The sequence below is a fragment of the Dromaius novaehollandiae genome, chromosome 18 (assembly GCF_036370855.1).
Source record: "Dromaius novaehollandiae isolate bDroNov1 chromosome 18, bDroNov1.hap1, whole genome shotgun sequence".
In the NCBI taxonomy this organism is placed as follows: domain Eukaryota; kingdom Metazoa; phylum Chordata; class Aves; order Casuariiformes; family Dromaiidae; genus Dromaius; species Dromaius novaehollandiae.
In genome coordinates, this window is record NC_088115.1 from 10,757,701 (window position 1) to 10,783,177 (window position 25,477).

Sequence of the window (25,477 nt, forward strand, 5' to 3'; positions counted from 1 at the left end):
TTTTATGGTATTGTTTAAGACAAAAGGCCAGTCTGAAATAGTATTGTCCTTTTTTATTTTCCTCCTTCAAAAATAATTATTTAAATGTTAGAATTCTTTCAGCCCCTCTCCAGACCAGTTTTAACTTTTGAATTAAAGGTACCATTTGAAACTCCAGTTATTAAGGAAATACATAACAGTAGATTTTCTTTATTTAAACCTTTTAGAGAAATGTTCTCTTATAATGAAAACTCTGAAGTTTGTCTGTCTCTAGATTTTTATTACTAGTAGTTTTAACTACTTCCTGAATTAACTCCACAGGTAGATGAACCTTCAAGACTTGAATTTTCACTCCCCAAATTAATTCAGGTGCTCAGAAAACTAAATTCCATTGACTTTTCCTGATGAGATTTTTTGGAGCCCGAATATGTACATGGATTTTGAAAATTGGCTTAAGAGAGTTAGGGGCTTAAATTGAAGAACAGGAGCCTCTTCCAGACAGAGCTGTGCCACCAAAAAAATGGTACCGCGCACAGCTTCTCTAGCCTTCTCCATCTTACATGGTACGGTAGGCATACAGTTTCTGCTGAGCTGCACAGATTTAGTAGTAGAAACACTTTGACATCTGAAAAAAAAGGGGGGGGGGAACAGATGCAATTTGTAACCACAAAAGAGTAATAGTTTGTTGGCTTAGTCCTGATCAGCATGATAATAAGTCCAGTTGGTTAGCAAAATGACCTGGGCTGGGGGTGGAAGCATTTATTCCTAATGTGGTAAATTCAGATTCCGAATCCCTTATTCAAGTCAGCGAACAGTTTTTGCAAGAAGACGCATTGATTTTAGTGGAACTCTCACTGTCAGTTTATGATCAGTTAGGCTCACAATCTAGCATGAAAGAAGAAAGTGAGGAAAATAAATAATGTATAGATCTATATCCTGAGTGGAAAACCTCGAAGCAGCTTATGTATTTTCTAGTATAATGGAAATGATTAAATTGTTACATGTGAGAAACTATTGCTCTGGCTTTTTCTAGTGAGAAGGAACTTAAATCTTACTGCTGAGAAATATATGAGGTTTTAGCAGAGATTTGGAGAGCTTTTAGGCTTGAATCTCTGAGGTAAGCCCCAGCAAGGCTGATTTCCAGCAGGAAGGTGGGTCAGGGCAAGGAGAGATATTAATTACAGTTAAAATCTCTAGAGAACTATTTTCCAAAGGTACAAATACCAAAGTAAGAAAAAGAAGTGAACTGGAAATGGCCTGATTTAGACTTCTCCAGATTGTGAGGTTGCTTTTTCTTTGTTTTTCCTTTTAACATCATCAAGGAACTTGAGAATGCAACGACTATAGCACACACAGAACACTGTGTTTAGGATGTGCTCTAAATGACATGGGCTTTGGTGGTGTTAACCTTAAGCAATAGGTTCACGCAGTGTTACTGTTGGTACAATGAGAGAAAAAGTGTAGGTCTAATCTATTGCGCTGTTTGCTTTGGTAACTTCTAGAATACTGTAAAATATTTCTAATTGCGAATCAAACCTTGCTACTTGTAAATGTTACACTACTTTGGTACAGTCTTCATTGAATTGCCCATTTCTCATGGTATTTATTGCTTGCAGTGACCAATCACCGCTGAAAGGGTAGAGGCGTAGCTTCCTGGGGGACGTGGAGCTGTGCAGCTCCCGCAGCTGGGCAGGAGTCCTGTCTGCGTGCAGCACCCAGGGACCTACCCTTGTGTGGCAGTGTAAAAATGCTTCTTTTAAGCTTCTTCTCTAACTATCTGTTAGCAGATTTATTGGTAAAAAATCCACAGCCAGTCTGTGTAAACAAAAAGGCACCCAAATGAGTGGGCTGTTACTCAGTAATTTTCCATCCGCTGTCTTCTCTGGTTTTCTGCAATTGTTGCTTCGCTGTCTCATTTACACGGGAGGAAAAATCAGCATGAACAAGTTGCTGTTAGCCTGTGTCTTAGTCGTGGAGTTTGAATTTTTCTCTGTGCTTCCCCCAAATTGGGAGGGACTGAAACTACCGCTGTGGTTTTAAGCCTACGACTAGAAGAATGAGACTATCTGATGTGAGGGAGAGACCTGTCCTGCCTTGCACTGGCCGCTTGCCATCGCCAGCTGCACTAACACTGCTTCAAAAAATGGGGGCCCTGCCTGACGGACCCTTGCTGTGCCCTGCTTTCTTCAGGAGAAGATGGAGTCTCAGTGGTGAACCCCGAGCTCTTTCATTTATTTTCAGAAACACTTAGGATTGGTAAAAATTTTTTGGAAGAATTGTAGATAATTTATGTGTAAATATTGGCATGAATTAACCAGCACAGTTTTATCACTTGATCACTGAAATGAGTAAAGTTACTGAGATGTATTAATGTTCACAGATGTAGACCCTGAAACAGAAAATGGAATATATATTATCCAAATAAAATGAACAGGAGAAGCCACAGAAAGAAGGGAATTCTGTGAAAGCAGCGGGAGCTCCCGTAGCCTGCGTGGGAATTTCCTTCTCCTGCTCAGAGCAGAGGCCGGGGCCGGTGCCTCACGTGTGGGGGCTCAGCAGGGCGTTACGCCAAGTAGTGCCAGATGGAGATCTGCCCCGCAACTGCAGGTCGAGGAACAAATAATTGAACTAAGAAAACATGCTTATTGCTAAGGGGAAATGCCTGTGGTTAATGTACCAGATACAGCTTTCACCCTCATGTAAAACTTAATCCAAAAGTAGTGACAAAAGAAGCCAGAGTTGGTCGCTACGCATGTCGCATGTCGTTACAGACCGAGGGTTTGTTCCACTACATTTACATCTAAATGACCTGAAAATCGGTCATCTTTTGTCCACATATGTGTCTTTTCCAAGATAGATCTGTAAACTCCAGATTTAGTAAGGAAAATATGCAAATGTTTGTTGAGGGGAACAAATGTGCTTGTTGTCTCTTTTCCGTACTAAATTGAATTTGCTGAAGGTTTAGCAGAGCAGAGCAGCACCTGCTAGTCTAATATTCCGTTAATACTAGTCATGCAGAGTGGGGCCCTGCTTAATGACTAGGCTGCTGTTCGCCTGTGCTCAGTAATTGAGATGCAGTAGTCTTAGCCTGTGCTTTGCTAGGGAGCACTGTGATTTGTTAATCAGGGCCTCATTACGTCTGGATTGTTATTCAATAAGCTGTTTGATAAGGGGTGTGACTGACAAAGGAGAGAAGGCGCTTACTCTGCTAATACGCTTGCTGCTGACTTTTGGCTTCTGCCAAATCAACACCAAGAGTGGATATCGACCTCTCTGCTCTGAGGGGAAGCACTTATACTTTTGGTTTGCTCTTAAATTGGCCTATAATAATATCAACACGGGGTGGCATTGTCCTAGGGCAGGGACTTTTTTTTTTTTTTTTTTTTTTTTTTTTTTTTTTTTACACGTTTCTTGCACTAAGCAGATGGTCTGAGATAGAGTCTGATACTAAAGGACTGCTTAGTCCAACAGGGTATCCTAAGTCTGTGTTTAGTAGAACATCTACTGAGGATGAAATTATTGTCTTGTTAGATTTCTGTGGGGGCTGTCAACCGCTTCTCTGACGCTAGCTCTGTTAAGTGTTGTGGCATGTGACATGACAGATACTGCGTCTGATTATAGGGGTGCTATTGTATTTAATGAGTTTTCAATCTTTTCTTTTTTAAATATTGTACCCTATTGTCAGATAGCAGTAAAGTTACCTTCTGTTCAAGCAAACATGATTGTCTAAGCAAGCAGTAGGGTGTCTCAGAGTGATGAAGTATTATCATTTGTAAGTAGTGCTGTTTTATCGTGTGGTAGCTTCCTTGTTCAGCAAAAGGTTCAAAAATTCAGAGCTGTAACATTTCTTCTGATGGTGTCTAAGGATAGAATTTACTCCTTTAAACTCATTGCCAGTGTTAGCCAACATTAGAAATGATCACCTCTTGTACATTGTTAGGTTCTTAAAGGCTTTTAAAAATGTGATCTCAAGTTTTAAAGTAGTGTCAGAAACAGTGAAGCAGGAAATTTCCCCTTTAACCTTTCTTAAAATCCAAGTCTCAGGCACTTCTAAGCTTCTGTTTAATTAGTCTCAGTTTCAGATCAGTATATTTTTAAAACAAGCAGTAAAAAACCCCTCTCTAACCCTGTGGATGGGGATTGTCAACAATTTTGAATTCCATCCTGCTAAGTCACAACTATTGTGGTGTTAATCAACGTGAAACTTAGATATACAGTGCATTTAAAATGTCATATTAATGATCATTCCTGTACTTAAATCAAGCATATTCTTCAGGGTACTGTTCTAGTGGATTTTTTCAAGATCAAACCTTTTATATACTAAAGTATTAATCATCAACATTAGAAGAATTATCAGAGAGAAGGAGGGAATAACTTTTCAGCTAAAGATCGTGCCATTAACAGCAAGATATCAGTCTTACAGAAACTTTTTTAAAACAAATCCAACCAAAACAAATAAAACATCAAAACCAAACAAAACCATGCTCTATTTAGCCAGTTTCTCTCTTTTTATCTCAGGTTACCAGAAAGGAGGTAGAGTTCCATGTACTCATTTATTTCTACTGCAGTGGGAAAGCCTTGAGGAGATAAACTCTCTTGTCTTGGCACCCAGCACTTTTAACAGCGCTGCCTACCAACTGCTGAGGTCCTGACTCAGGGCTCGATGCTTTCCCAACTGGTTTAAGTCGTGCATGAACCCTGGTGATTCAAGTAGAGGAAAATAAAAAATAAACCTAAAGTCCTCCAGAGGAACTAAAGTAAATTTCAGGTTTTAATTACTATGAAGTTAATGAAGACAGTGAAGCAGTAAGGAATTGTTTCCAAAGTCTGATGGAAACTACTAAACCTGAAGTTCTGAAATATCAGTTTATAGCAAGAAGTCAATGTCCTGTAGTCCTTGAAAGCACACATGCAAAATGTGTTTTATTCCTGGGTGTATGTTCCAATGCAGTCTCCATAGAAATGAAATTCTGGTTCTGCCTCAGAGATGTTGTACGTTATAATCCACATCCAAGAGAAAAAGGTTCATAGCACTCGTTAAATGAGAAGTGGGACTACTCCCATGAGAAAGGTTTAGCTGACTTGTTGGGAGCAACAAGCCATGGAAATTCAGAGGGCCAAAATACCCTTGTTCTTGAACACCCACGGTACTGATGGATGCAGGAGGACTGTTAAAGTCAGCTGTGCCGGGAAGGCAGTTTCCAAACAGCAGCCGCTGTGTTGGCAGCGCAGCTCGCTGAGACCTTGGCATACAGTACCAGAAACGGGGAGCGAAGGAAGGAGGAGGAACAATCCAAACTATTTATTTACAGATAATGGGAATAATTTATTTTCTTTAGAGTCTGTTTAAACTTTCATTAAACTTGGGTCCTTTTCTAGGGTTTGGATTACTATGTACTTACAGGCAGCTCTGCCACAAGGAAGAGAATCTCATTTTTAATGGAAATTAAAACCAGAGTTTCTATCCAGGATTAAAGCAGAAATACATTTTTGTTTCAAAGACTGCTACAGGAAATGGTCCTTATTTCAAGCTATATTTCCAGCCTTTTATGTTAATTACTTTTTTGGGTGGTGACACCATGAAAATTAATTTTATTTTGAAAAAATATTGCTCTCATGTATTTGATTCACTATCAGAATTCACTCTCTGGTAATAAAATATAATCCCTCCCTTTCTCTTCCCTATTTTGATAGCCATTTTGCATTTTTGTCAATGTATCTGAGTTTTTTATTATATCCCCTCTGCTAAATAATTTGAAAACAATGCAAGTGTAATTCTGCGCATTTTGAAATTACTTTGTGAAGAGTTTATTTTCAGCCTAGCATGAAGCTGGGAGAGGGGTAAGCTACAGTTTTTGCTCTGTGGTGGTGAGGAAGGAGGGCAAGCACTGCTGTGCCAAGTTATATTGATCAGGTGCAGTTACTTAGAATGATAGTGTAAGGGAGGAGAGGGAAAACCTTCAGATAAAGAAGGAAAAAATAAGTGAATGAAATATATAGCAGATGATTTAAATTTCCTATTGACAAGTGCAATACAATGCAAATGGGAAGGAAGAAGTACAAGTACTTAAATACATCTGTGACCTCCTAGTTTCCTAGTTTCAGGGTCACTTAAAAAAAAAAAAAAGTAATTGTAGAAACACAGTAGCAACCTCTGTCCAATGTGTGCAACTGGTGATGGAAGCAAATAAAATATTAAAATAAATAATGGTGTGAAAAATAATACTGAATAGATTATGCCTTATGCCTGTGAAAGAGTGCCATAGATGCAAATAAGTCATTGCGTGCTGAGCATTTTCTTCAGTGTTGGACTTCAGGTAAGATAAAGCTCTTTGCCAGCCTGTCACATCTTCCAAGACAGGGACAGGCTAGGGAAGAAAAGGCCAGTTCCTATTAAATGGTGCTTTAGAGCTCTCCCCATCATGCAGATACTTGGATTCAGCTCTGGAGTCCATCCTTCCATCCAGTCCTATGATCCAGCTTTTCTGTTAACAGCATCATCAGCTTTCCAGTCTTTCGAATGGTCTGCCCGGCCCACCCAGGCCAGACGAGGGAGGGCTGGGCTTCAGCGTCGCAGGAGGGCGTGGGCGTTATGTCAGCTCACGCTAGTGAGTGGAGCTGCTATCCCCTTGCTACCTCGCTGCTAAATCTATCTGACCAAGAAACCTAACTATTCCTCTGAACTTATCATTCACACCAGTAGATGTAATAATTTAATCAAGAGGCACTCTGGTTGCCTGAAATCCCTTGATGCAATGCGAGCAGAGCATGATGGCAGTGAGGGGGAATGGTTCTTTGTGCTCAACAAGTCACCTAAACTTTGCTGTCTACATGAAAGCATCTAAAACACTCCTTCCCATCTGAGCGGTGTGGGATGTAGTAAGGAACGAAGCGTCTCCCCCATGTAGCTGATGAGCAGGGTTTGCCTTCAGCTCCGTGGGCCAGCACCAGCCCTCCAGAGCCCCACGGGCCCCAGTGCTGCGCTGCTCCGGCTGCGCTCGTGGGTGCCGCGAAGGTCTGCTGTGGTCATTGCTCTTTTCCTCGAAAGGGAAAGAAAACTCTGCAGCTGTTTGGCATGTTCGCCGGGAGAGTTTTTTGGTTAGCGCTTGTTCGGATTCAGACTATCCCAGATCCCATACAGATAAGAGAACCAGTAAATTCATCTGTTTACGCTAGGCTTAAGCTTGAGTGAGAGGAAAAAGGAAAGTTTAAGGAAACTTAGAAATGGGAAATGCCTTTTACTGCAGCTCGTAGTGCACTAGAATAAAGAGGAGCTTCTTTTTTCTTTCTATGCTTTTTGTCTGAAAATATAACCTGTTTTAAAAAACAAAACCAATTCCCCCACCTGAGACCCAGTCCTGTGTCTCACTGTATAGGGCACTGGTAGATTCCAGATGCCGTTCTGCCCCCGTGGCATGGTTCGCTTCGAAATCGCTGCTGCTGGGTTACTGGGTCTCCAGTCGCTAGGCCGTGGCAGGAATGTTTCCATACGGAGGCTGTTGATTGCAGTAATGTTTCTGGTGACTGTGCTTTGCGGAGCCCCAGGTAAGGGACACAATGCAGAGTTTCAGTATGGCAAGTGTTGGGTCATTTTCCCCTGTTACCAGTAGCTTCAGACTTGAGATGTTGCATATGCTGTTCTGGTGCTTCAACAGATTATAAGAATTACATATGTATACAAATACATGTTACAAGAGAAAGCAGCAGGGAAGGCCGAAAACTTCCCCATTTATCAGTGTGACATCTGGATCTGAATCAGTCTAGGCTGCCTTCTGCAAGGTGCTTGACTTCACCTGAAGTTGAGGTGTTGCAGCACTTTGCAAGAGGCATTTGGTTCTTCGCTGCAGCAAACCATTATGAGGAGCCGCAAGCAGAGCTGCAGAGGAGAGGGACATCTTACCTGATCGTCAGCACCACCACATAAATAAATAAAGAGATTACCTTTTGAGGTGGAGGAAGGGTAACTAATTTAACTCTTAGAGTGCAGAAGTACATGGAACAGAGAAGCACAAACCACTAGTGGCCTTGAATTTCTGATATTCAGAAGCCTCCCAGGTGGGCAGTGCTGTGCTTTTTAATAAGTCCTCATCACCTCTGAAGTCAGGTCTTAATTAGCTAAGATGAATGCCAGTGGCAGTGTTGTCTTAGGCAGGCTTTGGCCAGATCTTTCCAGAAGAGAAAAGCAATTCACTCTGCTAATAGCTCAAGAGTCTCCTGATAGACAGCAATTGTGAATGAATGCCGACATAAAGTGAATAGAATGAGTGATCGCTGGATGTCTACATTAAACAGCCAATATTTGCACCCACGCTCCAAAACAGTAGAAAATAGCCAAGGACATTGCTTTTATCATTAATTTCTGAGGTGTGGTGTGTGCATGGTGGAGTCCTGCAGAGCTGCTGACCTGCCTGTGCTGGGGCTCTTTGGTGTCTCAGTTTGAGGATTCTCTGGGGGTTGAGAGGGAGCCTTAGCTCTGTGCATCTTCCTAATACTAAGACCATTTTGTTTACAATACAGCCTCAGTTCCTCTGTATGTTCTTTGCTGGTCAGGCATGAGCCTGGATCCATTGGCATAAAGAGGAGCTGTGTACTTGTGTCTCCTTCTGCAAGCGCAGTGCCATAGTTGACAATATCTCCTTTGTGTGCCAACCTGAACAGCTGAGCTGGTAGTGAGGGCACTAGTCTGCCCCTGGATTGCAGACGAGTACGGAGGGGACTGGGTTCTGTGACCACAACTCCTTATCTTTGCTGTGACTCGCCTTTCCCAGAGGAGCTGGGTTTGCTCTTGGCAAAAGGCCTGCTGGGCAGTGTCTGCTTTAGAGCACGTCTGCAGAAGAGGGACGGTTCTCCCTGGTTACCTGCTGACAATGCGGAGGGTCATAGGAAGTATATGCGCACTGCTGCCCATCGTTTCTGGTCAGTCATTTGCTGTTCTCCAGGGCTGCAGTGCTCAGAAGCAGGAATCTTACCACAGCGTAGCTGTGCGAGAGGGGGGTGTGCACAGCAGCGACGCAAGGAAGAAGTGGGATAGTATTAGTGCATGTGGTTACACACAGGCATGCGGGCAGGTGCCATAAGGAGTTTGAATTTATTTACATAATCTCTTCAAAACCTTTACTTTCTTGCATTTTGGGTTCTTTTAACTTGATTCTGCTAATTTTGTCCTCACCCATGCATTGCAGCATCAACAGCTCCATGAGTAAAGGCGACAAGATCGAGCTGCTGATGGTTTGTGGTGACTGACGTATGGCATTGTTATCTCAGAAAACATATCCTTCCCGCTCCCCCAATCTCTACAAATAACTTTCTTTTAAAGCAACCTTATTTTCTCAGAAAGCTCAGATGGAGCTCTAGGAGATCATGACAGAAGGGTTTTTGGCATTTAGATCCTTTTCTTCAAAGAATTCTTGTGGTTTTCTGAATGTTTCCTTATGTTTCGTTTTGTGCTAGTTCAGGCTGTTAAGTCATTGTCCAGATCTTATCCTAACTTTTGCATGTGTTCACTGTCAAAGTCAATAGAGCGATGATAAAGATACAGCAGAATCAGGTCTTCTCCAGTTTCTCCTAAAAGCTGCAGTCTATTCCAAAGAAAAGCAATGAATAGATACAGATTAATGAGAGATACCTGAAATAGCTCTGTTTTTCAAAATGGTAGAAACTTCAATTAAACACTCTGAAAATTGTTGGACAGAGCACACACACGTAGAGGCATACTACTGGCACTTGCTTTGGAAACAGAGTTTTGAGGTTGTGATTAAAAGATATGGATGCTGAATAGCTGTGCAGTGGCCTTTCTGCTCAACTTCCTGATGCTATATATTGAGAAATCAGCAATGATGGTCAGAGCAAGGTTTCTTTTATGACAGGCTTTAGATAAAAAGGTAGTTTCTCTATTATCGGCTATTTGTTACTCCTTTTCAAGACTAAATTTATATCAAGATTTATTGCTGCTGCCTCAAATGGAAGTGGTTGTTTGATTACAAAAACCCATTGCTATCTTTGAGGAGTTGCTGAAGATTCGGTAAATACATGTGATAGGACATGCACATATTTAGTGGGAGTGTTATACAATAGTTTGAATGTAAGTTTTGTGTTCCTCTCTCTGCTGGAATATATTTTAAAAACTCTCCTTGAGCTGAGCTGTTTTTACGTGTTGACCTTGTTTCGATGGAAAATAGTTTTCCATTTTGATTGAACTTTCTAGGACGAGTGTGTATGAGAGAAAAAATTTGAGGGGCTTAGGGAATGTTAAAAAAGAAATAATTTCAGTTTTCCACTCAGTCTTTATGGATTTTCACTTAAGAACTTTTCCCAGTAAAATGTAGGGTTTTATTTTGAACATTTTTGCTATGGAAGGAGGGTTGATCAGGATGATTCCGGATCTGTTTTATCTTCGAGTATGGCTCCTTTTCTCTTACGACTTTTTTCTCTTGAACAGTTTTGCTGACCTATTTGTCAGGTCTTTTTGAATCAATTAAAATGAAATTTGAAAGTTGCTGATGGGGTGGAAAAATGCAAAAATGGAGACTGACTTAGTGTTCTGTTAAGGATAACATAAGCTGTGTAAATATTAACTTGAATGAAAACTTCATGCCAGCTATCTTCAGTTCCAAATCACAGGAATATTTCATTTTGGAGCCCTTGTTATTCCTCATCAAATGCGACAGCTGGGATGTCTCCATTAATTCTCGTAGAATACGATGGGATGTCTCCGTTGACTCAGAGAAATTTGGATCAGTACTAACATGAAAGTAGACAGGCTCCTATTTCACCGTCTGTACTTGACTGATTTTTTTCTTCTCATCACTACTGTTGTCAAAAGATAATTGTATTATACATATGTGTCTTGTCTTTCTACAGCCTGACACCTAAAATATATGCTGTGTGACAATATAATTAGATTTGTTATCAGTAGTAGCAACAGTTCTTAATTTCTAAAAGACTAGCTTAGGCAATGTGTTTGCCTTTGAACTTATACTGTGCCTGAGATGTTTACTTACTGGGTTACAGAGCATGGCAATTCTGACTCTTTTAAGTAGTAATTATTAAATAGCTGATAGTAGAAAATGTTGTACCATCTTTTAGCTGCTTGTTTACTGGGTAATAGCCAACTTCAGGGAAACTCTCTCTCTTATGGGAAATCAGGATTTGAACTGAGCCAGTAATTTCTCTGGTTTCTCTTTTAGGTCCTACAGGAAGCTTTTGTTTTATCTGTGTGATGATTTTGGTTCGTCTGGAGCTTTGGAATGTCATTGTGCTGTCTCTCCTACGTAGGTTTGGATGCTAGGTTTTGCCTGCTGGTAGGAGAACTTGACCACACGAGCACTCGTGCTGTCAAGTCTGTAGATGGAAAGATAAGTCCAACCTTGGGTTCCCTAAACATGCTCATGGTTCAAGTCCCTCAGGCTTGGCTACAAATTCTGCATTATCCTGTCTCTGAGAAGAGAGAGTTTCCTGAACTTGTCAATTTTTATTGTGATTCACCTTGCCCCTGAACGCTAGACAGGCTTAATAGTAAACAAAGAAAAGATTTAACAAGACCAGAGGTCAAGGTTTTGTGGGCAAGGTTAGAAACAGAGGATCATAAGTAAACCAAACAAAAAGCACAGTTCTGGTTTATTCTTGGGAATATTTCTTTGCCTGTTCTTGTATCTCTCATCTAGAATTCTCTGCCGCAGCCTTTTGTGAATACAGAGGCTCCCAGGTTCACAGGATCAATTTACTTCTTGGAGGCCTGAATACCTTTTCTCTTCAACTAGCTACGCTTGCCTTCCCCTGGGGTGCGGTGGCGTGAATACAAATGTAAATGCCCTTAATGGCCCTTGGAAGCCAGACATCTTCCCCCCCCCCCCCCCCCATAATTTCCCCCCACACCTTGGTTCGTCGCTCATTAGTCATCCCAGTGTGAACTACATGAATGCTACAGGTTTCATTCCTAAACCTTCTGTTTCTGGAGGCCTTTGTTTTTAGACAGCTTTGTGCTTTCTGCCTATCTGAGCAGTTTATCATCATCTCCACAGGCTTGTGGAGAGTAGCATTACGTTCATACTGAATATTAATATTAAGCCATGGTTATATGCACAGCCTGTGAAGCTCATGATCTTTGCTGCGCTACTATCCTTCTAAAGAGCTCATATGTAACATGTGTCATTGTGGTCTGTCCCTGTGTTAGTAAGTCACTTTAGCTGGACATGTTTGGGAGTACGTTTTTTTGCCTTCTTTCATTGTGAGTCCTGTATCATTATCTTACACTCTTATTGTCGCCAAAACATTGATCCTGAAACGTGCATTTAGGCAAAAGCATTGCTAAAGCCAATGGAATTGAGCAGAAAAGGCTGCGAGGGAAGAAGCTTGGCCAAAGTAACTACCGAGGACTTTGTACAGCGTTAGAACCGTGCTGTCTTACTAGACAGTGACATGAAACAGATATCCACGGTCACATCAGAAAAAGTTTGTCAGATCTTCTCAAATTGTACAAGAATAAAATGCAGAAAAGCTCATGTTTTGAGCTACAGGTTTTCTAAACTATTACTTCAGAAGCTTTTGGTAGCTTTACTTTGCTGACAAAGTAGCAGCAGTAAGGTGCGTTTCTACAAGAAAAGGAAACCTCTGAATTTTTTTTTCCTCTTTGATTTTAAGATAAATACATGTAAGTGGCCTAGACAGCTTTATTATCCAGGCTGATGACCTTCGGATAAAAAGAAAGATTTGAAAAATAAGTGTTGCACTTTATTCTCTTCTTTTGAATCTTTATAGTCTTCATTTTTTTCTACGGCACCCAAACAGTCATCTTCATCCCAACAATTAAGTTTCACTGGGAGCCTTTTCGGCTCTCAAACGCAGTCTTTTCTTTGCCATCTCTATTACTCTGTAGAAATCATTTCTGCACTGAAAGGTGCCAGATAACACTCACCGCAGACTATTTCCTTGTGCTGAGGAAGTGTAAAGGTGACCTGTACACAGAAGGCTGAAGCAGGAATGAAAGCAAATGGAAGATGAAGAGCAATGAAACCACAAGATGACTTCATGCAGGATGGCTCTGGGGCATGTTTTTTCTTTAGGATTAGCTTGGTGACACTACCCCTTGGGTGCAGCCTGTGGTAGAAAACCAGTCTGCATTGTTTTCATTTTCCCTGTCTGCCCCTGCCCTCATTAATGTTTTATTAGGTTAGAGTGTGGGCTTTCAGAGGGAAGACCTATCTCCTCATTTGTACAGTGACATTGATGTGGGTCCTTGCGCCTGCAATTTGCTCATTGCAAATGAAAAGGAAGCCCTGGGCCAAAACCTCTATAACGAATCAAACTGTGTCAGCAGCTTTGGGTTGTGTCCTCCTCCAGCAGAAATGTGTGACCAAATTTGTATCAGCTGTCTTCCCCTGCCAAGTCCTCAGATAGGACAAGTTTTCTTTGAACTCAGCCTGTAACTCACTGTCAGCAGGCTATAGGAGAAGTTCTGTGGCAGCCTAAGCTTATCTAAATTAGAGCTGCTGTGATCCTGCTCCGATTTGTGCTCTCAGCATGCTCTTCTCTGCCCCCCGCCTTGTGCTGGCACTGGTGAGCATGTGGTGAGCTGGTTCAGGACGCCGATTAAGATATAAATTAATCCCACAAAAGAGAGAGATGAATTCAGCTAAGTCAGCCGCTGACTGATCTATCATACAAACCTTGGGAGGGAATATGTGGCTGGGGGTATGGAGGGAAGGTGGGACTAGAGCAGACCAACCTGACATTCGCTTAAGTTGATTTGGACCAGCACCCCAACAGTGTGGCATCAAGGTGGAGGAACTTGGACTATTCACTAACCAATTAAGAGTGTCTCAAAAGATCACCATATACATTTTCCTTTTCTGCAACTTTGATACAGTATGACCTGTTGCCAACAATAGCATAAGCAACAAATTAAGGCCTGTTGATATCGCAGCATGGCTTCACATGAGATGTTTCTGTCTCTCTTTGAATCTTAGCTCAGTGGTACTGTAGGCTAAACCTCTGCCTATGGTAGAAAAAAAGCTCATATTCCTGCCATTTCTCTCTGCTCCTGCCCCACTGAATCATATAGCTGGGGACACGAGAAGCAGGCTGGCTGGTGGAACAGAGCTCAGTCTGTGGTAATTTACCCTGCTCATGGGTACTGTGACCTCCCCACGCACTTACCCCGTTTACTTTTCAAATGACCAATTTAATCAGGCACATGTACAGTACAAAAATGGGTGTGTGAATATCCATATATATGAGAGGGAACTTCAGATGTTTTATCTTTCATTAGTTAATAACAGCCATAATGACCTCAGCAGCACAGGATGTCTTTTGCAAAATTAATAACCACACGAGGGTTAATGGCCCAAGGCAATGAACTCTCTCAGACAATCATTAATCTACCTTGATGATTATTGCTTCATTACTGAACGCTGAAACCTCCTTGGTGTACCAGTGAATGCCTAATTTCAGCCCTCCCTACTGATGTTCGTAACGTGCCCCCTTATCTTTCTTCTGGGTATGCAGAAGAATGGGAATAAAGCTCCCAGATGCAAATGAAGGTAACCAGCGTGAGAGGTATGAAACTCATTTGAATATGGGGTTGGAGGACACGTCTCCCAAATGATGATCTATTTAATATGTAGGTGGAAAAAAAGAGCTTTAAGGGCTTTTTTTTGTTTATGGGTTTTTTTTTTCAGTACCTGTAGTCTGGGAAGCAGTAGCATGGCTCATGATGCACAGCCTGAGAAGGTTATGTATATAGACCATTTAATTGGTTGGTCTGTGTATTTAGATAATGCCCATTAGTACAGAGTCCTTGTTTTCCTTCCCAGGAATTGAATCCTGCAGCTCAGAGCCGCAAACATTTCACTTTCATTGCTGCTATTGATCTGAATTTAGACATGTAAACTCGATGCAGAAAAATGGAAGCTGAGGCATCCAAAAGAAAACAGTGCATTAGGGTATTTAACACAAGCAGGCCCTCCCAGAAATAGAAATTTTTATGGCAACTTAGTCCTTTATTTCGAATAGTCTAGTTTTTTGGAACAGTGCCAGCTTCCCAAGACGAAAGAGCCCTGAAAGCACATTATCTTACTGGCTGTGCAATACAGAAACTTGCACAATCCCACATCTACCCTTTTTTTCCTCCTTGTCAGCCCATGACAGCTGTGTACATTAACCTTCAGAACCCATTTTTTGCTGCTTTATCATCTCTGCTGCCAGGATTAGTTTTAGCTGGACAGTGATTAATACAGAGAGGGTGCTGCATAACCTGCTCAGATTTGGATAGGTAATTAGAACCTCTAGCTACCAGCTCCAGGTCTGAAACAGCTGCAGTTCATTTGGATTTCCTAGCAGCACAGCCCTGTCAGAACGGACAGACCTGGAATACGTTGTTGAAATTATTCTGCCTTGGCGGAATAGAAAATACAATCTGTTTACACTTCTCTTGATTTGTTTTTTGTTTTCCTTTGTGTAATGTGTGAAGCCTAGTTAAGCATTACTGACTTAAAGAAATTGTAATTATCAACCATTATGATTGAAGATGGTTTGTTAGAGGTGGGAGAGCTCTGTAAAATTCCTCAGGAGCGGCCTGATACTACACAAGTGCAACCTGCCAACATTATGGGAACTTAACAAAAACACTAAAGCGTCTGTCTCTCAGTCATATACCAGGGACTGGGAAATTGCAGCTCTGAAAATTCATAACTTCAGTCCTCAGGATGTTTTCCCTCCACTCTTTGATATATGGAGGCAATAGAAACCTTCTTACCAAGTCTTCATCCACACAGCTTGTCCAAGCTTTAAGAATGATTTCCTAATAACATGCAGAAAAAGCAGAGTGTACCAGGAACAGTAGTAATCACAGTAGTAACAGTGATTTCATTCTGCACATGGCTTCCTAGTTTGAACAGTTCTTGTAGTTCTTGTTTTTAGGGAGTGTGATATGCATTGCCATCATGAACCTCCATGGACTCACTCTTCTGTTTTCCCTTGATCATAAGCCTAATGGGTGGTCAGCAGCAAATCTGATGGGGGATTGTTTCTCTGCCCTACTTTCTAGTGAGTACCCACTATGCATCTAGTGATTGTGAAAGCTCATTCCATTACTCTACTAATTTACAAGGAATGAAATTATCAACAAGGTGATGACTGAATGTAATTTATGGCCTATGTAATTATATAGCTGTCAAAGCAATGGATGCAATTGAATAGGCTTCTATTTTTTATTTTTTAACAGACTAGGTCTGCACTTTTTCCCTGGTCTACTGAGTTGGTTAATTGTCCACAGCTGAAAATATTTTTTTCCATTGCAAGATCAGCAACCTTCAGCCTGAGAGCCTAGCTGTAGCCAGTTATAATTAACTGCAGAGCTGATGGGAAATTTTGCCTGTTGGGCTTGAAACCCCTTCAGGTAATGAAAAATGACTTTCTTTTTTGCCTGCTGGTCAAAGAAGAAGAGAACTTCAATTCTCTGAAAAACAGCTAGGATGCTACAGCAGTAAATAAAAAAAGAATTACTTGTCATAACTGTTGCTTTTGTAAAAGATACCTTGTCCGCACGTTGGTACGAAATATGGCTATACATAATGCAAAGAGTAAATCAGAATGAAAATACTGAACATCTGCTTTTGATAGGATTATTGATAGCATGTGCATAATTTTATGATGGATTAGACAAGGAATTTGTGGAGACCTATGTGGGATTATTTTTTCCACAAACATTCAACTGGTGGAGAAAGGTGATAACAGAACTGTATCTTCTCTGTTTGAAAAGCCCCAAGTCCACTTTGAGAACTATGGTAAATGAATTATATTAACTAGTGCAATTCACATATAAGAATGAAACAGCATAGTGCAAAACTCTGTTTAACCATTAATCAAATATTTAGGGATTTTGTCTTACTATTATTTCATTCTTCATCTGTAAATTACACCATTAATGTAATTTATTTATAGGAGATGCCATCTCTCACTGAAGTTTATAATCTCAGTTTCATTAATTTGAAGGGTTTTAACTTGATAGCGGGGCAGATTCTCCAGTTGGGTGTATAATCTCTGCATGGAAGTGCTACAAAGAGGTAGAAGATCTGCTAACGACATGTCCTGCCTACAGGTGTAGCTTGTATCAACCCCCCTGGAAGCAGCCAGCTGGTCAAGTGGGCAGGGCTTCCTCTGCATTTGCCTCTCTGCAGCACCTGAGTTGGGGGCTCTGCTGGCCAGCCCTCCCTGGAGGCAGCTTGCTAGGCTCTGGGAGCAAGGAGGCCAGGAAGGTAGGCCATGCCTCTTTCTAACCTTCAATTTTCCTCTTTCTGGATCCATACTGGTAAGGAGGAAAAAAAAAAGTACTGTGACCATGTGCCTGTGATGCATCTTTCTGTGGTTCTGTAGCTCACTGTGCAGCAGCAGTTAATTAGCAAGCATTAGTTTCAGAGCTGAATTACTACAGTTATTGATACAAGCAAAAAAGAAGCAAATTATTCACTTGTTTTTATATCCGTACCTGGTTCTTTACAGATGACTGTTGTATAAACTGAGGTTTTTGAGGTCCTTAACTGATCCTTAACTGTCCTAACCTTTTGAGGACCACTTTGAGGTCCTTAACTGATTCTTCATTAACTTACAAATATAAATAATGAAGAGGCTTCAATGCTGACTTTGCTTGAGATAAAAATATTTTTTAAAGTGCTTGACAAATAATTACGTAATTAGCCAACTCTTTAGCAATATAAACATGTATAATTCCTTTCTATTTATTACAGTCTTGTGGCTCTATTGCAATAAATTATCTAGCCTCTTCATGTTCAAGAGAATCTGAAGTCTAAGACATCTTATTTTGAAGTTTGTAGAACCCTTGCTATGTAAAAACAGCAGTAAGAGAGAATATGCACCTTTCTGAAAGAAGAAGTTGGCCGCACTTCTTGTGGGTTAATAACATCCACTGTGTGGGTAAACTGCAGAAAAGGTTTTCTTGTTGTGCAGTTAGGTCCTGCAGATGGAAACTGTGCTTTCGGGTGGTAAGCAAATTAGCCTGTATAAACTGATCACCTAGACTGGTAACTCTCTGTGTAAACACAGAAGTTGGGAAAGCTTAGGAGGAAAAAAAGAAAAAACTGCTTATAAAAAACTGTAGTTGTAATAGTGTGGAAAAGCTCTGTTCCCTCTGGTGGACTTGCCCTTTGATCCCACCCTTGCAAGGCTGGGTCACTGTTTCTGCAGCCCATTAACGAAGTAAAAATCAGCTTTCTAGTACTGCGTCTCGTAGCATATCTGTGATTATTTGAAAGGATGTGGATTGATGTAATTTTTCTTAAATACGGATTTTTGAAACAGTGCCACTCAGTGCACTAGCGCCCGTTGTCCATCCGTGCAATTGTAAAGAACTCTTGCTTTTTGAGGGGAAAAAGTTCACTTTGCTTTTGTTAGCACAATATTCCTCTAAAATTGTTCAAGTATGTCAGTAACACAAGGCTGCTTTAACTTCAGGCTAATTGTCAGTGATTATACCATATGTCATGTGTCATGGGAGGAAAGGAGAACATTTGTCACCTCTTCAGAAGAACCTTGTGGCAGTGCCTTATACATTGTACTTTGTTCACCTGGTGTTTAGCTATGTTGAATCAACTTTATCTGCCATACCTGAAAAAGTAGCAAAAATAAATCAAGATTAGCCCCAAAATATTGATCACCCACCTCTCTGTAAAAACATACTTTCATGTTTGTTTCTTGGCACACCGAAGTGGCCCCCTCTAACTTGCAGAATAACTGAACCATTTTAGGCCTCCATGCCTGTAACTCATGTTCCAGATACATTTAACAGTTTCCTATGGGATTATTCTTGATTGTGCTGGACTTTGATTTATTCATTTCGATTGGCTTGTTCCCTGCTATCTGGAAGACTCCTGCTCCTCTTCTGAGCCTTGGCTGTGAGGTGGGCGGTAGCGGTGCTCGGGCTGGGTGCTGTGGCGTGGGCTGTGAGTTCATGCTGCACTGGCTGCTTCTCGCTGACCACAGCAACCTTGAGACTGCTGCAGACACGTAGCATCCCACAAAACTCATTCCTAGCCCCCCAAGTAAAACTCTGGAGCCTTGGAGAGTCTGTCAATACAGAATGAACGGGGTGAGGCTTTTTAAAACCAGGGTGGGCAGGTAGGGGAAGCCTCCTTGGAGCTCGTAGCTTGTTTACAGCATGTGTCGATGCTTAGGCTAAATAACCTTGATTCAGCTATCAAAACTGACACACAGTGTTTACTTATTAACATTGCACCTCTGACCTCATCTGTCTTACCTTCCATCCTGCCCGTTTAAAGGACATTAAACACTGGCTTAAGGAAGTGCTTTCGTAGGGAGTTTTTAAATTAGATTCTGAAACAGGCAACCTGTTAGATAAACGCTTCTGGCGCCCCGAGCTGCCCTGGCTTCCTAGTACAGCAGAAAGCTCCCCTTCTGCTCCCCCCTTGTTACTCCCTTCCTCCCCCCGGTTATAACGTTAAGCTCGCGGGCAGCACTGCGCCTGCCTCCGGCGGCCACCGGGAAATTGGAGGCCGGGGTAGCGGGCAGTTGCTGTGCAGTGTGAGCATCTGCTGCCATTTCTTCTTCCTAACTGTGGATTAACTGAGCTGCAGCTGACTTTGCTTTTGCTAATGCTTTGTATCCTTTCTGGGAATACAAAAGCATTCAAAGACTGAAAAAATTGATCTAAATGATCGAATGATCCCTTCTGGCCTTAAAATCTATGAATTGTTAAAGCACAACTTCATCTTCTGAACTTACAGAATTGGAGATTATTGCTTCAGATATTACAGTGAGCTTTTCTGCTGTAAATAAACGGAGATGTTTACAGGCTCATATTTTCATAGCACTAGAGATACATAGGCAATATACTGATGCAGGTGGAATGGGTCCAAAAACATAAGTTATTCTAAGAAATGAGGATCTGGAAGTCAGTAAAGTGAGACCATAATAATGTCCTACAAGTCAAGGCCTAAATCCATGGGGGAGCCAGGCTAAAGGCATCTAGGTGTCTTCTGACTTGAGTCTTGTCCATAAGATAAAAATGACTCCTGTTCAGAATTCCCAGATAGTTTGCAGAGCCATTTTAAGTGTGTCCTGTTTAATCCTCATACCCAATGCCTTCTGCATATGCATGTGCATGGGCTTTAGCAAGTAGTGGATTTGTCTGTTTGGTTGTCAGATGAAAAAATTGGGAAATCTGAGTTCAAGTTTCAACCAAACAATATTTTGGGGGAGGAAGGAAGTACAATATTCACGGAATTAATAAAATGTACTGTTTTATTTGGAAGTTGCATAATTTTTAAATTGTAATTCCTTCTTAAATAAAGTTGCCACTTTGAGATAAAAATGATTAAAATTTTAGTTGAAGACTCATTCTGAAACTTCTCAAACTACAGATTTTTTTGACCCTTAATATGTGTTTCGGGGCAAACTTGCTACTCTTTAGAAAACAACTTTTTTTGGCTCTGTGCGGTGGTGCGTTTTACTTCTTGGGAATGGAATTTCTGGTTGAAAGCCATCCTCTTCTATCCATGTCATTTGTTTGCAGCTGAGCCTCTCCTCTTCTATGGCTGTAACTTCCAAGGAAAAAGAAAAAACAAACTAAAAATAACAGTTAGTTAGGAAGTTCTCAGCAAGAAAGCCAATAGGCAGTATTTGAAAGCCATGCTCTTAGATGGGGGGAGAGTAGGATGAAGAGCAAGTACTACAGGGCTCCCGAGGTGCTGTTAGATAGCAAAGCTTGTAGTGTGCAGTAAGAAAAGAAGAAAAATAATAAAGGAGAAAATATCTTAAGCTGCTATGGAGAGACAGGAAGCTGTATGATATTTTAAGATCAGGTCCTGAATATGAAGCTCTGCCATTTGGGGATTTTATTTTATTTTTTTTAACAACCTTTCTTACCCTCACTCCTACCCCTCCCGAAAAGTTTAAGTTGGAAGCCATTTTCAAACATGTAAGATTTAACTGTTTCTTTGTTTTTGTTTGTCTTCATTAATGAAAAGAAGTGTTTGTAAAGGGCTTATTATGCCTTTTTGTTCTGAAACTCGTCGCCTGAGATTTATTTTATGGATGCTTAGGAAAAAGAGAAATGATGTTCTTGCAACAGAAGTTGATAAAGAGATGTTTCAAATTATCTGAAGTTTATCTCGGAAGAAGCAAGTGACATGACAGTGTAATAATAGAGAGCATCATTGTACACCAGCAATCTGGCCTAATTATTGTGTTGTATCATGATGGATTTTATATTAGTGAAGCTTCAGTAGCACAATGACGTGACATGGGGAAAGTGTTTGGAGAAAAATCTATTAAAATAATCACGGAGTTGCTTGTGCTACTTATATAAGAGTGCACACATTAATCTCCAGATAAACAGGAGGAAAGGAGATTGTTATCCAAAGTCTGCTAAAGTTGCCGAACAGCTCTTGGAGGCTGCAGTACCCCAAACTCAAGTTCACGATGCTGTATATACAGATTGCAATATATGTGATGATTGCAAGCCTGTCGGGCTCTACTTTTCCTTCTTCTCCTGAGCCGTGTCATTCTTGGTAGGTGTTTCTGCAGGTAGACTCTTGAGTATCTGAGTTCTTTATTTTGCAGGAAATATTGATTCTGCTAAACAAAACTGGATATTCTGTAGTGCAACAGTAAAATTGTGTACACCATGTTCTCCAGTGAATATAAATCTCATGCTGTCAAAGGTGAGAAAAATCAATCACATATGCCTATTTTCCTTTAATGAAACTCAAATTATTGGTGTGAAAAATGACTGAGATAGTCTGTGTATTGCATGAGTTTAGACTGGGAGGTCTTTGGCTTTAAAATGTATCCCTTATTTAGCAAAAGAGTCTCTTCCAATAAAGATGAAACTGTATAAAATAGTTTGTAGCTGTAAAGTGGGAGTGCAAGTTATTGGCTGGCAATGTCGCACTGACAAAAACAGTGAGAAAGGAGGCTGTTTTGACTTGTGGGTTTTGTGTGTTTGTGGTGGGTTTTTGGTTTTTTTAGATTATTGATTCAAGGCTATTATCCTGGATGATCATATCTGGAGTCTCTCTGCTTGAATATCTAAAAGGGCCGTTTATATTACTTTGGAAAATTACCAAGGCAATTATGGGATTGTAATACAAAGTACAGTAATTACACTTTAATGCTGCTCATCGATTGTTGAGGTTTGCACTTTGCAATTGCATAGGATGGTGAACCTATGTTTTCTCTGCCCACCTGGAAAGTGTGTGTTTTAGTATCAGTTCTACCATGACAGTCTGTGAAAACTTAGCAAGTAGGGGTTTCTGAGATGAAAGATTAAAATGTATATTCATCATGCTCGGAAAGCCATGCGCCAGCATCTCTTGTCTTTCAAGTTTCTCCATCTTTGGGCGGTCCAGAGGAATGGTGCTTGGAGTAGGCACGTGCGTTTACCGAAGCGTGTTGGGAGGAAACAAAGCTCCCCAAATGGGGAGGGATGAGATGATGCCACAGCGATGCTCATATTGTGGGTCGCTAGAACAAGGCAGCGTAATCTCTCCCAAGATACCGGGGAGCTGGAATGCTGCAGAGGGGACGGGCTCTTCTTGCCGAAATGCTTGGTCGGAGTCCCAGCCGCCAGCCCCCTCAGCTCCTGGGCCTTGGAGGCAGAAGGCAGGTTCTCCATAGCTGGTCATAAACCAACACGGGACCATTCAAAGAAGCTGCTTCTAGTTATTTCCAGGGAACACGTAAAATTAAACTCTCTACAAAGAATGCAGGAAAGGAAGTGATACTGTCGTTTCTGTTTTACGGTGTCAGAATAAGGAGATTTCTCTTGCTTCTGTTTCAGAGACTTTCTGCGTGAAGTTCTCATTATAATCGATAAAGAAAAATAGCAATGTGCTATCACTGCAGCACTTCCTTAGCATTCATGTGTCTTGCATAGCGTATTAATGGTGTATGCTCGTATCCTCCCCAAGCTGCTACTTTAGGGCATGCAGTTCCAAGGAAGTAGGTGCTTTTAAGGCAGATAAAATGAACTGTAGCATTGCCCCCCAGTGCTACATAAACAAATCTTATTCCCCCTAGTTCCTGCCATCAGGAAATGTTTGGTTACCTTGTTACTCTCCCTCAAATATCTGCTTGAAACTAATCTTGGCTCTAGCACCTCCAAAGACTCGACAGTGGCAAGTGCCAGCACGCAGCTGTCATCGCTCCCTCGCTGCTGCTCCCTGCTGCCGTCTTGTCCGTGGTTGCACAGGGAGCTGGGGCAACTGTAATGCTCTGTTTACAGCAGTTTGCACTGTGAAAGTTCTTGCATACAGTTATGTCTTGGCCTTGTAGCTGCTTTATGACCATTTTTGTCTGTGAAATTATGAAGATATGAGGAATATTGTTTATGCCTGTGTGAAGGGGCTGATAGAAAGTTTGAAGGCTTGCTTTCGCGTGCCTTGCCTTCCTTTTATGGGCTCGGTTATTTCCTAGCAGCTGGCTCCAGGCCTCGGGAGGCCTGTGTGACATTTGGATTAAGCTCTGCAATAATGATACTGATTGAAGTGTGTTACTGGTCAAAGAAGTAAAGCTGTCCTGCTCTGTAAATACTGTACCATTATGTTATTAGGATCTTACATTTTAAACTTTTCTGATGTAAAATGGTTTTGTCCTTCAGTTGCACGTTAGCCATACGCAATCCTTGCTTTATCTGTCTCAATGCAGACTGCCAGTTGTGCTTTCTTCTGTGCGCGTGTTCACCTTTTCGGTGTAGCTAGCTATGAATGTGCTGCCATCTCATGGCAGGCCACAGTTTAATTAGAAATGACAAACAGTACAGGGCAAATTAGTATTATTATGTAAATATGACCTGCCCAAAGATAACTTTAAAAAAAAAAAAAAAAAAGGCCTGTGTGTTAAAACTAAGGACATTCATAGTATTTCCACGTAGCAGATAAGACCGTAAGTGGTAGAGCAATTGTGACTGAACCCACTGTACATTCTTCTACATGTCCAATTTTTTGTGCCTTTAGAAAAATAAAGGACCTTGACTACACAGTATTAATATTAAAGATGTCTGGGATAATGCAGCAAATCCCACTGAACGCTATTATCAGCACAGTTCTTTCAGAAAAATGCTTCTTTGCTTTCAGCAGCAGATATTAGTATACATGGTAGAGCAAAACATAATTAAATCTATTAAAGTGTTACAGAACACAAATGTCTGAATCCTTGAAGGAAAAAGAAAACATTTTGTCTATATTTGTGATAATGTGATGTCTTTCAATTCTCGTTTAAGAATTCTCAGCCTGTGAGTCTGTTCGACCATCTGATGTTCTGGTGTTTGGCTGGGATTCCTGTTCTGCACCCAGCTTTATCATGTCTGGCTGCAGTCATCACTGACATGTTACTGTTTAAAATTTTAGTCCCTTAGAGTCTTCAGTTATCATCTAGAGTCTTCAGTTATCATCAAGGCTATTTTGGCAGAGGGCATTAAGGAGAGGAAAAAGTGACATTGTCTGTATTCTGCTTTGAGATCTCTATTTTAGGATAGTGGTTTGGCCGCATGGTGTTAATGTCTCTGTTCAGAACACCTGAAATCTGGGACATCACCCAGTGAACCCTCTAGCTCAGTATCCTGCTTCCAGTAGTAGCTATGAGCAAGCTCGCTGAACTGGTCGGTATGGGTATGCTCGTGACACAGTTCACAGGCTCCCCCAGAACATCTCTCGTCTTTAGAGAAAAAAATCTAGTGCATGCATCTGTTGCATGTGCCAGGCTATAGCCCTTCTGCTGGCCGCTCCATCGAAAGGGAGAAATGGTTGCACTTTTCTCCTCACCTTTTTAGTCGCATGCTCCCTGAGGACCTACGAAGATATAGACTTCCATCATCAGTCGCCTGCTGACAGGCCAGCTACCTATGACACCAGGAGAAGGAGGCTCAGGGGAGGCCTCCCAGTAACTGTGGAACGTTTCTCTTCCTTGTTCTTTCCGTGTCTCCACGCAAAGTGCTATTGTGGAGCGTCTGTGAGCTCCTTTGTGTTTTCAGGGAGTGAGGGTGCTATAGAGAGCATGTCGCTCAGTCTCCGATTCTCTCCTTTTACGCTTTTGGACCTTTGATCCTCACCCCTGCTCCTCTCTTCATTTATTATCCACCAAAACTGTTTGGTTTCCTAGGTTTTCAGTGGACCCCTCTTTTAGAGGTAGCTTTTAGGTTAGTTTGGAGAACCATTAGGAAGAGTGAATATATGCTGATGCCTAGGGAAAACCCGCTGATTGGAAGATCTTGACCATTAATTTGGCTTATCTGTAGTGGGTATCTGCTGACTAGAGACAGGAGATGAAGGACAATTGATGTTTCGCATCTGAATTTCCAGTTAGAAGGAGGCAGTGAATGTAGTTTTGCAATACTTTGTGACATCAACTGATGACTGAAGAACTTCCTTAACTTTCTTGCAATTTAAAGTCCTAATGCATAGGCAAGCTCATGTTTCTGAGGCAGAAAATCATTTTGGGGATAGTTAGTCTTCCACTTGAACGTTCTACC